The sequence below is a fragment of the Pinus tabuliformis genome, chromosome 7, assembly GCF_031772625.1.
Source record: "Pinus tabuliformis cultivar Carrire ecotype Pingquan chromosome 7, CPIR1, whole genome shotgun sequence".
NCBI classification, from domain to species: domain Eukaryota; kingdom Viridiplantae; phylum Streptophyta; class Pinopsida; order Pinales; family Pinaceae; genus Pinus; species Pinus tabuliformis.
This window is the reverse complement of record NC_142293.1, coordinates 756,902,488-756,916,735: the sequence shown is the minus strand read 5'-3', so window position 1 is coordinate 756,916,735 and position 14,248 is coordinate 756,902,488.

Sequence of the window (14,248 nt, the reverse complement as noted above, 5' to 3'; positions counted from 1 at the left end):
TGTAATATATAATTTTCTAACAACTGTTATTAGTGTTGAAGGTATATTTGGCTGATAAACTCATAGGAAAGAATGGTTCTTAGTTTGAGTGGGAGAAATGGCGAAAGATGGTAGGTTTACGGTCGAGAAACTTAATGACCAAAACTACCAGCTATGGAAGATGTAAATGGAAGATTATTTGTATGAGAGAGATTTGTACCTACCATTGAGAAGAAAATTAAAGAAGTCGATGAGTATGATAGACGCAGAATGGTAGATTCTCAACAGAAAGGCACTTGCAAAAATATAGTTGTGTTTAGCAACATTAGCGGCATTCAAAATTTGAAAGGAAATGACAACAAAAGATTTAATGATGACATTGACCAAACTAGATGAAAAATCATTGGCCTCAAATAAGGTATTTCTTATGAGACATCTATTTAATATGAAGATGTCATAAGGTGGGTCTATTGTTGATCATTTAAATGAATTTAATACGGTTACCACTTAGTTAAGTTCTGTAGAGGTTAATTTTGATGATGAAGTTAGGGATCTAGTATTTTTATGCTCATTTCTAGAAAGTTGGAATGGCTTATTTATGGCTATTAGTAACTCTGTCTTTGTATCTCGTACTTTAAAGTTTGATAATGTTGTTGGTGTGATCCTTAGAGAGGAAATGTGACATAAAAGCTCCGGTGAGACATTAGGTGATGCTTTCACTATAGAGACCAGGGAAGAAAAATGGGAAGAGGAAGGAGCCCAAGAAATTGCAATAAGTCAAGAAAGGGCAAATCCAAATCTAGATCAGGGATAGTGTGCTAGAAATGTGGGAAGAAAGGACACCTGAAGAAAGACTACAAATCTTAGAAGGGAAAAGAAGGAGATGGACAACAAGAGAACAATCATGAAGCGAATGTGACAAGTGATGTGTTGCAAGGTGCTTTGATTCTTTCATTAGAAAATTTTATTCATGCTCTGGTGGTAGATTCAAGTGCTTAATTCCATTCCACAACTAATAGGAAACATTTTCATGGCTATGTTCAAGGCAATTTTGGATAGGTTCGTTTTGGTGATGATAAACCATATAAAATCAATAGAATAGATAAGGCTTTTATAAAGAAAAGAAATGGAAACCAATGGCTATTAAAGGAGGTAAGACATGTTCTAGATCTAAATAAAAATATAATTTCAACAAGACAATTGGGAGGTGAGGGTTTTGTAACTACTTTGACAGACAAAACCTACAAGCTCACTAAAGGAAGCCCTTGTAACACAAAAAGGAGAAAAGGTTGGTGCATTGTGTTTATGCAATGGTATTTCTAATTTTGGTAATGATTTAACCTCCATAGGAGCAAATATGATAATGAAACCATGGGCTCGAGCACATGAGTGAGAAAGGGATACAAATTCTTCACTCAAGAATTTTGTTTCTAGGTTCGGGGCATGTTGATTTGGATTTCTATGAAAATTGTGATTATTTCAAACAAAAGAGAGTCAAATTTCTTAGAGTTGGGAAAGAAAGTAAGAGCCAAAAGTTATAGTTTGTTCATACAAATGTATGGGGACATGCTCATGTGTTATATCTCAATGGCTCTCGCTATTATGTTAATTTTATTAATGATGCAACTAGGAAAACTTGGATTTATTGTATTCAAAATAAAAGTAATGTATTTTATACTTTCAATAAATGGAAATGTTTGGTTGAGAATAAGACAGGAAACAAGTTAAGTGTCTTAGATTAGACAATCGAGGTGAATACTACAACAAAGAGTTTGATAACTACTGTTCAGAGCATGGAATTTGGAGAGAGAAGACAGTTTCAAGAACACCATAGGAAAATGGTGTGTCAAAAAGGATGAACAGGGAAATCATGGAGTGTACAAGGTGCATGAGATTGCATGCAATGTTTCCCTTAAAATGTTTGGTAGATGTTGTTGATATTGTTATTTATATAATAAACAGAGGGCCTTTAAGTTCCTTGGATGGTGGTATTTAAAAGGAGGCATGAACATGTAAAAGGATAAACTATTCATTTTTAAATTTTTTTGGTTGTGAATCCTTTGTCCACATCAATGAAAAAATATAGAACAAATCTTGAGGAAAAATCAAAGAAATGTACCTTTCTTGGATATGGTGTTAATGATTTTGGTTATCACATATATGATTTTGAAAATCACAAAATGATTTGGACTAGAGATGTTATATTCAATGAAAAGGTATTGTATAAGGATCAGATGCAGGAAAAGAAACAGGAAAAAGAAAACAAAGAATACACAGTGCTTGATGAGATTACAAAAAAAGTAAAGGTGCATGAAAATCATAATGATCAACAACCACAACCATAATAGAAGCACCTAAAACACCTAAAAGTGGTGTTAGAAAATCTACAAGTATAAGTAGACCCCCTGAATGATACTCTCCTTTGTTATATTATGTACGGAGCAAGCCATGGAAGAAGAGATGGAATCCTTGATGCATAAACAGACTTGGGATTTAGTCAATTTTCCTACATGTAAAGAACATTATAGAATAAACGAGTTTAAAGGTTTAAGGAAGAACGGTGGAGGGAAACATATGTATAAGGCTAGAATTGTTGTGAATGGGTTTGCACAAAAGAAAGGTATAGACTTTGATGAAATTTTTTCTTCTGTTGTTAAAATGACCTCAATTAGAACTATTTTAAGTCTAATGGTAACATAATATTTGCATCTTGAATATTTAGATGTAAAGACAACATTTTTCCATGGGGATTTCGAGGAAGAAATATATATGCGCCAGCCACAACAGTATGAGGTCAAGGAGAAGAAGAAATTTCTGTGCAGGTTGAATAAGAGCTTTAATGCATTAAGACAAGCTCCAAGGTAGTGGTATCTAAAATTTGACATGCTTATGTATGAACAAGATTATACTATTTAAAGAGTTTTTTGAACCCAACATTTCAGACTTCTAAGTGAGTCCATCATGAGGGGAACACCATTTATTCTGAGAAGATTAATGTTTTTGTTGTATAGAGATAATGTTTCTTGTATGTATATATATGCATGAAATGTGTTTAATAGGAAAAATGGTCAACTAGGTTTTTTATTTTAATTTGCATTTAATTAAACCTATTATATATATATATATATATATATATATATATATATATATATATATATATATATATATATATATATATATATATATATATGATTAATTTAATATTTTGATTTTGAATTTAATTAAAACTTAATTTATATCTTTTAATTTGAATATTTTTATTATACTAATTACAAGATATTGTTTTTATAGTCTATTAGAAGGATAATTATTAGTTTTAATATTTTTTAATAATGGTTTTCGTGTGTTGCTTAGTTTTAATCCATCATCATGGTTCATGTTCTTTTTATTTTTTTTTCAATTTCTATGGCTTCTTTTATTTTTCTTTTAAGATAACGGTCTTCTCTTTTTATGAGTTTGGCTTCTTCCATGCAAATGTAGTGCAAGGAAGATTAACCATGTTCTGTGAAGGTAGATTTTGTGTTTCTTTCTCTTAATAAATTAGCAGTGTGTTCTTTAAGCCTAATGTTGAAAGATCTACTAGTTTCTCCTATGTGCTCTTTTCCATAGGAACAAAGGACACTATATGCTCCTTTTCATTGGTTAGGGTTTGTTGAGTCTTTAATAGAGTTAGTTAATTACATAATGGTGTTTAGGGGAGTTAAAGCCACATTGATATTATGTTTGTTTAAAATTTTTGCAATTTTATCTATGGTGCCTTTTATATATGGAAGGGATATTTCTGGTATGTTCAAATCTATTTTATTTTTATTATTTTTTCTATGTAGGGTTCGGTGTATAGTTTTGGTGATGGTGTTTCTATTGTATCCATTTTGTTCAAAGACCTTGCGAAGATGGTTAAGCTCATGATTTAGGTGTTCAAAGTTTGAAATTTTGGCTACTCTAGTGGTTAGCTTTTTTATGATTCCAATCTTTTGTTTGGGATGGTGATGATAATTTGTGTGTAGATATCTTTTGTTTTCATTCTAAAAAATTTGAAACCTAGTTTTCTATTTTTCTTGGTTAAAAGGGTATTAAGAAAAGGAAGTTGATTGTATTATTCAATTTCAATAGTCAATTTTATGTATTTGGAGAGGGTATTGATGTGAGCAAGGAATTTATCCAACATATCTCTCCCATGGCTCCATTTGGTGAATATGTCATCAAAAAATCTTTTCCAGTATTCTAAGTTGTAGGGAAACAAATTAAGGGGTTTTTGTTCAAAGTGTTCCATATAGATGTTTGTTATTATAGGGGATAAAGGAGATCCCATGTCCATCCCATGGGTTTGTTCATAAATTTTACCTTTAAAACTAAAATATGAAGATTTTAGGATAAGTTTTAAAAGGCCTACACTTTCTTCATTAGTAATTGTCCTCATGAAATTAATATCTTCATCTATTGCAATCATTGTATAAAGTGAGACAATGTTAAAACATACCATGATTTATTCATATTTCATTTTTAGGTCTTTTATCCATTGAACAAATGATGTGGAGTTTTTTTATGTATGATGGAGTGTTTCCAGATAAGGGTCGGAGTTTTTTGGCGTGTTTTTGGCAATGTATGGACTCATTATTCAAAAAGGTTACACTATATGTCACTCTAAATATTGAATTTATCTTAAAAGGAAAAATGATGGAATCTATATTATATTTCTATTCTATGTAGATGACATTCTTGTTGGAAGGTCTAACATGCCGGAAATAAATGTGGTCAAATGAAATTGGAAAATTCATTTGCAATGAAGGATTTGGGTGCTCCAAAACAAATCCTTGGTATTAGAATAAATAGAGACAGGAAAAATAACAAACTAATGTTATCTCAAAGTGAGTACATAGAAAATGTGTTGGAAAAATTTAATATGCATAATGCAAAACCTTTTAGTACACCTTTGGCTAGCCATTTCAAAATAAGTAAGGAGATGTGTCCCAAGGTCCAGGATGAGATGGATTATATGTCTAAAGTTCCATATGCATCAATAGTTGGAAGATTAATGTATGAAATAGTTTGCACAAGGCCTGATATTGCACATGGAGTGGGAGTTCTAAATAGGTACATGAAAAATACAAGAAAAGAACATTAGATGGCAGTGAAATGGATTCTTAGGTATTTTAGTGGTACCACACATCAAGCATTATGCTTTGGTGGTTTAAAAATTTATCTACAAGGATATGTTGATGCAGATATGGCAGGTGATAGAGATAACAAGAAGAGCACCATAGGGTATTTGTTTATCGTAGGTGGACAAGCTATCAGTTGGGTTTCAAAAGTGCAAAGTGTTTTTTCACTTTCAACAATGGAAGCAGAGTATGTTGTTGCTATAGAGACTAGTAAAGAAATGATCTGGTTGCAAAGGTTTATGGATGAATTGGTTAAGAAGTAGGATATGGGAAGGTTATACAGTGACAACTAGAGTGCCATTCATATTTCAAAGAGCTCAACGTTTCATTCCAAGAATAAACATAAACAACTCAAGTACCATTTCATATGGCCAGTGTTAGAGGATGGACAATTGAAGTTGGAAAAGGTACACACCATCTAGAATCAGCAAATATGTTAACGAAAGTTGTAACCCATGGGAAACTGAGTTTCTTCTTAGTTTTAATTGGTCTTCAAGTATGATAATGAATATGAGAAACATATAGGTCCAAACTAGAAGCCTTTCCCAGCAAATGAAGCAGCGATGGAGTTGTTATAATCAATCTCCAAGTGGGAGACTGTTGGGTGTGTAGCCTAATTATCTTCCTGATTCAAAGGCCTCGTTTTAGCTGGATGTATACCCTATAAAGAATATGCACTACTCCACGTGGGTGGGGGTGTAGGTAAAACTATCTCCCCCTGATTGGGGGGTTCGGGGCAGTTCCTCCAATAGTAAAAGTAGATGAAAAATTCCTTTGTAAAATATTGTAATTTCATAGTCAATCTGGGTGTTTCATTAGGAAGATGATATGGCAGCAGAAGTTATGTTAATTTGGGGTTTTTTTCCCTAGAAGAAAACTCTTGGTTTATATGAGGGAATTGTGTTGTTTCAGTGTATTATTATTCTAAGTGAAAAAGAGAGAGGAGACTGTGTGAAAGAAAATAGGAAATTACAATTGATCTGTTGTAGGTTGTATCTCTTCATTTTTATGGATAATATAAAAGGAAGGAGTGGTTGTTTCTCTGTGGATGTAGCTCAAATTAGGTGAATTTTTTTTGTTTATATTTCTACAATATTTTATGTGTGCTAATGCTCTGTAATATATAAGTTTCTATCAATAAGAAGAACGAATTTCATACCAATAGGTAGGAACCAACAATGTTTCAACCTAGATACCAATAGACCCAAAACTAAGTGATCAAGCTAGCCAAGCCAAAGTTGTGCCAATGAGCTAGAACCAAGGCTATGCCAATCAGTGGAACCAAAAATGTGCCAACGAACCAAGATAGAACCATAAAATTTTGCCTCAATCCAACCTCCATATTGAATGATATGACCTCTCAAGGATATGCCTCACATCACCCTACCACACTGTCTAACTACCACATTGCATTCCCTCATTAGCCCGACTGGAAGTCAAGTTCTTGGACTAGTTGGGGTCAGTCTCACAACATCCCTACCTAATCCAACAGTTGGCAAATGCAGAGGGAGATCAATGGCGTGAGTGGAATTGTGTTAGGATAACATGATCAATTGATAAAACTTAGTAATAGGTGGCACCATTAGGTTCCATATCAGGGGTCTGCTTCTTACATTAGACAACCCTCACTCACGGAGTTCTATTTGATGACTTACTGCTAACATTGTTGAGGTAGGGTGTTGCAACCATGTGCCCAGTGGGCCTTTCCTCTATCACCCCTGCCTCTGATTGGTCCATAGGGGCATCACTTCATCATCTAGTATCATCTCACCCTAGCACACTATCTAGGAAACTCCTTTTGATCGAACTGGGTCGGTCCCACCCTATGACATCATCATGACACCCTTGTCTTGGAAATCTCCTTTATTACTCGTTAGTCCCCTCTACCATGCTTATGTCGATATTGGGGCAACTCCTCAACCATTGGGGAAGCAATCGATCTAACGTACCTATCCATGGGGTCATGGCTATGTCGTCCTGCTTCTTACATATGGTTTCTTCCTTAGTCGCTCCACTTTTCACCCCCGAGTGGGGGTCACCAAGCTTACCTAGCAGGAGGCCTCCTCTACACCAATAATTCCATGCCTAGGCACAAGTGGAGGCCCACATGGCCTAACCCCATCTTTTCAACCTCCAGTTAATGTAAATATTTTCGTGCACACCATTCCCCTTAGTTTGTCCCTACGCTTTCCTTTGCCACAATTCCTCATACCTTCGCATTCACTAGTGTGGGCTAACATGTTGGGGGGCCACCTTTGGCCAATAGCATATCCACTATGCTAGTATGGATACCAACACATTTAGCTAACATCATACCACCGACCTTTTTATAATGCAATCTAATTCTTCTGGGCTAGCGACTCCGGGATTGCTACCTTGTGGGGACCACCACCAACCAATGGCGGATACACTGGGATGAAAATCAACCATCTCATCTCGACTGACATCATCCTAGTCAATATTCTTGTTATCTAAAACAAATCTCTGAGGTAAACCTTCCAAGTTTCACCTTTGAGCGAGATCATCTTATCCTCATCCAATCACGTTCGAGGGGAAATCATGTTGCGCCAATGAGAAGCCTCCATGAATAAGGTTATTCCTAGCTAGCAAGAAAGTTTCACTAATTTATCTTATAATTTCAGGGCTCGTTCCTTCCTGTGTCGCATCATATTTTACCTTCAATCACCACCATAAGCCAACTAGAGGAACCTCACCTAGTTGTATCTGTTGCGCCTAAGTCATATTTCACTAAATATTGAGAGAGCACACTCCACCCCTTCAACGCTCACTACTTGTTGGTCACCATGACCATGACACTTCTACAGAGGTTCTATGACCTTAAAGTCAATATAGATTCTCGATGATGATGATAGTTTCTCACTAAAACTCCTTGTGGTGCTATGACTCTTGAGCTTGGTTGGCCACTCCAAAGAGTTCTTTGCAATCTCACGTTCCCCATATCAGAATAAGGAAATTCTTGGAGTGAAAATGTAGGAACTCTTGCAACCACAATCTACTATGGACCTAGAGTGAACTCTATGAGGTCTCCACCTCTCCTACCACACGTTGAGGGTTTGAGACTCTAAAGCATGCATGTAAGCAACTCCATGGTGCTATGAAAGACTTTTCAAGGCCTAGCTAGTGATGTCATGTGGCTAGTGGAAGAAACACATGTTATTTATAATGCAAAGTTGACTAAGCCTTCATGCAAGGATTTTTAGGCTATATTTAACCTATAAAAGAGATAATATCTCTTTCAGTATTAATGCAACACCTCCTGTGTAAAGTCAAAAGGCTTGTAACTAAGTGGATAAATCTATATATGTATACTCAAACCCTGTTAATATGGAATTACATTATGTAATCATTTTATATTAATGGAAATGCTTTTCAAGACCAATTCTACTTGGTTTTAATCCAGATTCCCATGGATTACTCCACTACCTATAGCATTTCATATGTTTGTGTATTATTTGGAAATGCATAGTTAAACAACAAAAATAAGCATGGCATATAGATTATTATTTTAGTATAGAGATAGACCTCTAGTTAGCTATTATGTAAGAATTATTCAATGTGTCGCATGCTATATGTCATGAACAATGCCAACGAGAATTTAACACAACATTTCATTCCCATTGAGAAGCACATACTTTCTCAACTTTGTTTATCAACATCATTAATTTCATAGATGCGAAATATATTTATATATTTATTTATTCATTCATAAGTATGAGTTCCATTTCCACACAAAGGTGTATCCATATGCTCATTACAGTAATAGTATTGTTACAATCCATACATTTAGGGCTATTTCAACCAGAAATGCATCATACCTTCATTAACATTTAAACGAGTACAAAAGGTTATTTATCTTAATTTGCAGGGGAACTAAATTTGTGATAGGGACTCTCCATCCAACCTTAGATGGTTGGAGCCAAGTTCACTTGCATTTTTCACCACTGATCCAAATTCTAGAGACTAAGGGTGGCTTTCTTTCAGGACTATAATACCAAAATGCCAATTGGAACAGTGACTCTAGAGGACCTCTTCCTCCATCCCACTAGTTGTCTGCTATAGTAAACATTGCACAGGGAATCCATAAGTTCACCACCTCCACCCTCAAGAATAACGCTAGGGATTCATCTCATCTCTAGGAAGTATTGAATCCACTATAGGTATTAACTCAAGACTAGTATCTTCCCAATTTTTCCATGGATTTAGGGACTATTATCTCAACCCGCAACCTCCAAGGGACTGAGGTTGTTATAGGGCTCCATAGATTCATATCTCAACCCACATCCTCTATTGGAATTATGGATAATGTGTTTTCCTTATGGATAATGAATTATGGAAACCTACTTGATAAAGATGTAAACCTTGTGACAACATGATGATTATGCAGATTGATACATATGTTATAGGTGATATGCAAATAAGAATGTTAGTTCAAAGAGAGATGGATGGTAAAGGTGAAGTTTTAGAAAGTATAAGTAGGTCCTGTGAAGCAAGGTCGCGTACATATGCAAGTATTGTGAAGAAATATCATGTATAAAATTAGCACCATGGTAATATGGATATGAGGGGTCTTTACCATGGTATTAGCCCATAGTAATGGGAGCGAAAGTGGTTATTTAATCCTGTCAAAGAATATTAATGAAATTACCAAGGGATTTTCCTAAGGTATTGACTAAGGCTAAATATATATAAGGAGATTAAGATCAAGGTGTTACGTGTACAAGTTATGGGTTATACAAGAGTAATCTAATCTGAAACAGCTACACACTAGGGAGCATGGAGATGGCTCAAAAATGATATGAAATGAATACATATTGCTTAATAAGTTTATGTTTTGATATATCTATGATGGTGGTATGAATATACATATAAGATGTGTGATTGTAACATTATGTAGGTTTATAATTGGGTTTGACATATGTTGTGTTATGCAGGGAAAGTATAATTCAGTGATTTCATATATGTACATTGGTTTTCCTCTGAATGGTCACATACATACATGGATCTGTATTTGTAGGGTGGCATATAAATTATTCAAATTTATATTGTATGTTGAGATCTGTACCTATGTGTTATGCATGATAGTTGTGTATATATGTTGATATGTTTTATGGAAGTTGTGTATATATACTAGGGTTTTGTAGTATGGCTTGTTGATGACATTTGGTCAATTTTATTTTATTTGCTGATGTTTATCGATGATGTCCCTATTATGATCATCTCTGTTTGATAATATTGATTGGGTTGAATTCGTTATGGAATGGAATATTGATTAGTGATGATGCTACAATGTGGTGATTTGTAATTGCTTCAGTGATCTATGATTGATTCAATGCATGATCCAGTGGTTTTTCAGTAATATCATGGCTCAAATTCAATTGTCAGTGATTTGAGATCTGTACACAAGTATGAAACATAGGAAGCACGCATATACATGGGTCTTCTTCAGAACAATGGCATATATATTTTAATGTATGTCTGATCAAGGTTTGCAGGAACAACATTTTGCTTCTGTGATGGTGAACAATGTATGGTTTATTGATGAATGGTTGGTATGATCTAATAGCTTATATCTATTATGGATTTTTTTTTGTTGCAATATTTGGATAAGATTCAATGATTATTTTGTTGATGTTGTAGTGATTTAGTTGGTTCAATTATTCGATGATTTGATTCAGTATTTGGTTTCAAAGCTGTTACTTGGTTTGACCATAATGTTGGAAGTGGGTCTAGTTTGAAACTATGATGAAATTTTGGCTACATTTTTTTATGTTTTTAGTCAGCTGGATCTAGTCTAAAATATTATGAAACGTTGTCCACAAGGAGTGCTAAGGGTTGGATCCTTCAATGAGAGAGTCATATCTTCCTTCCAGTGGTAGCTGGTAAATTTGTACAAGGGGTAGGTGTTCCCTTCTGGTAGGAGCAGGTAAACGAGATCAAGGGATTATAGATCCCTTCCAGTGGGTAATGAAGAGTGAGTGGAGGTTGTAACCTCCTATGGTTGGGTATCTCTATGATGGTAAGAATATGCCCTAGTACAAGATGTAATGAATTTTTCTTAATAATAAAGAATAAGACAAAGACGATAGGAATGGTGGTTTTCTCCCACATTAGGTTTCCTCCTAAAAATGTTGGTTTTCTCGTGTGTTGTTGTGTGGCTTATGTGTGATGGTTTATTATTCTCTTACTACTCATGGTTACTATTTAATTAATGAATAATGAAATAATGAAGTACTAGTTGAAGATGAATATCTAATGAAACATATAAAAAATAGTTATCTGGATATACGCAATTTACATTTACCACAGTCACGTACATACATGTATTTCATGAATCATAGTAGCATACAAAAATCAGAATATGAAATGAAAAGTTAAAGTGACTTTAAAATATTGATTCACCCCCCCCCCCCCCCCCCCCCCCCCCCCCCCAAGTATTTTTCCTAACATTTGGTATCAAAGATGGTCACTGCAGTTAAAGTTTAACTACTTGAAGTGGATCAGGGATGATGGGAAGGAAGAGAAAGAAGAAGGCAACTCAAAGGAAGAAATAAATTCAGGAAAGCAGTGACAATGATGTGTCTAATTTTGTTGAAATATATGCATTTATACGTTGCAACAATCTACAACAGAAGAACAAGGCAAGTAAGAAACAATAGATAATAAATGTATGCCTATACTATGTAATGATAATGATCAAGAATGTAAAGAAAATATGATGTATAATCTAATAGACCTTAGTTCTAATGTTTGGTATTTAGTTACAGTAAAATTCCCCCATCAAGTGAAGAAGTGCAAAAAATAATAAGGCATTAAGTGGAATCATTAAAAGCATACATGATTCAACATTAAAATGGGCTATTCATTATACAACTGCAAAGGAAGTATGGGACGAACTATAGGAAATCCATAAAGAAAAACAAAGGAATATTTCTCATAAGGAGGACCAACAGGAAATATTGTTTCTAAAGAAAATAATGATGTATCAAAAGGAGGGTATGTTATTTCAGATGGAGTTACTGATACAAAAGAAGATAGTTTAGGGATTCTAAGGAATTCATAAGGTGGGCCCTTAGTATTAGGGATTCTAAGAAACTCATTAATTTTATCATATTTTCCATCATATTGAAGGTAGGGTGTTATATCTATAGTGAGAATTTGTTGAATGTTGTGTTCACCCACTTCTTCATGTTCTATCCATATATGGTTTTCATGATCTATGTTGAGTTTTGGAAAGGGGTATAGAGTAAGAAATTTTGTAGAGGTGCCATGATATGTTGTGATGCTACTCATCATATAGACAATGTAAGAATCAACAATGGCTAACGATAGTCTTCCTAGGATAAGGGGATGACCACATTGAGTAGACCTTGGCTACAAGACTATAAAAACAGCTAGGTATTCCCAAGAGTCAACATAAATTATAACATCTTCTAGCATCCCTTTAGTATTGATCATTGATCACTCTACAAGCTATAAAAATGTGGAGGTTTACCTTTGTATTGTCATGACAACTATACATCTTAATTTTTCATGAAAAATTAAGGGGCACACATGTAAATTTTGTTAATATCAGTTTTGAATTGATTTAGTTTGCATTATTGTGAGTGATTTTATCTTTCCTTGCTTTTCATTTTTTATTGTGTCATTGTTTTAGCCTCTCTAAAAGTCTTCCAACAATATATAATTCATGAAATGCTAACTTTTGGATGTCATGATTGTTCAAAATCTCAAGTTATTTCCATTGGTTTAGTGACATCACTGCATACTCAGGTCAGCATGTCCTGGTCCACCTGGTACTATTTAAAAACTCTATATCAATATTTGAATAAATTTTCGCACGAGAAACATAAATACATAAATTAATAAAAATACTAACCTAAACAAATTATATATATATAGATAATAAAACTTCATAATATAAATACGTATGATATATATATTTATATAAGTTCATGATATAAATATGCATGATATATTTATGATATATTTACTTTTATGAAACCTTTTAACAAAAACATGTAAATATATATTTTATAATATCAAAAAAAAACTGGTAAATATAATATTAGTTTATATTATATATATAATAAATTTTATTAACTTTTAAAACTTTATATTTAAAATATATATTGTAACAGCGTGATGTAATTATACAGATTTGTAAGGCGTATATAGAAGAAACAGCGCATATATATATATATATATATATATATATAACGAAACCATAGTAAAAAAACATTCCATAGATATGTACACATATTATTAAAAATCTATCATTATTTTTTTTTCTTGTTAAGACTAACCTACGTATCCACGGGGATTTGAACCGGTGACCTATCGCAAGGAGTGCTTTTTAACAGCGCACCCATTCACTGTCAATCCAAAACCCTGTGGACTAAAATTCTACCATCATTATACAAACTCACCTATTCAAATATTATTAAAATCCACATGACATAAAACATAAAAACCCACCCTAATACATAAAGCAAAAAGATTCACACACGTAATGTGATTCTTTGCCATTGAAAAAGCAACATGTTGTTAGGTTTTCTGATTTAAATAGATATTTTGGATTGCGTTTTAATCAAAAATTTTAACAACGATTTCCTTAATATATCTTGTCCTTGTTTTGTAAGCTGGATGTGAATGGAATCAAATACAATACCAAGTATAGTGGCGCCATTTTTGCCCAAGAATCTTTGTTGGTCAATGGAGATTGAAAGGACACTAACCATAAACAATTTTGATGTTGTCAAAAATTGAGTCTGACTCACAAATTCCCAAATTCGCCTACGGTCGTAGTTAAAAGAATATTTGTTAAACAAACTTCGGAGTTTTTGGAGCTTGGAGAAGGGATTTTGCAACAATTTCCTTTGAGACATTTCATTTCTGTACCCAGGAGGACCTCTGTGTTTTTATGAGTTGTTTCAAGTGCCAGAACATGGAGCTCAGCTGGAACTATTTGGAGCAATTGTTGTGAGCTGAAGGATGCATTTGCAGACTCCAAGGTTTACATTCAAATTTGAATATAGATTCTGCTTTTTAAACTGATTTGATTCCAGGAGTTGTGTTCTGATGCATTT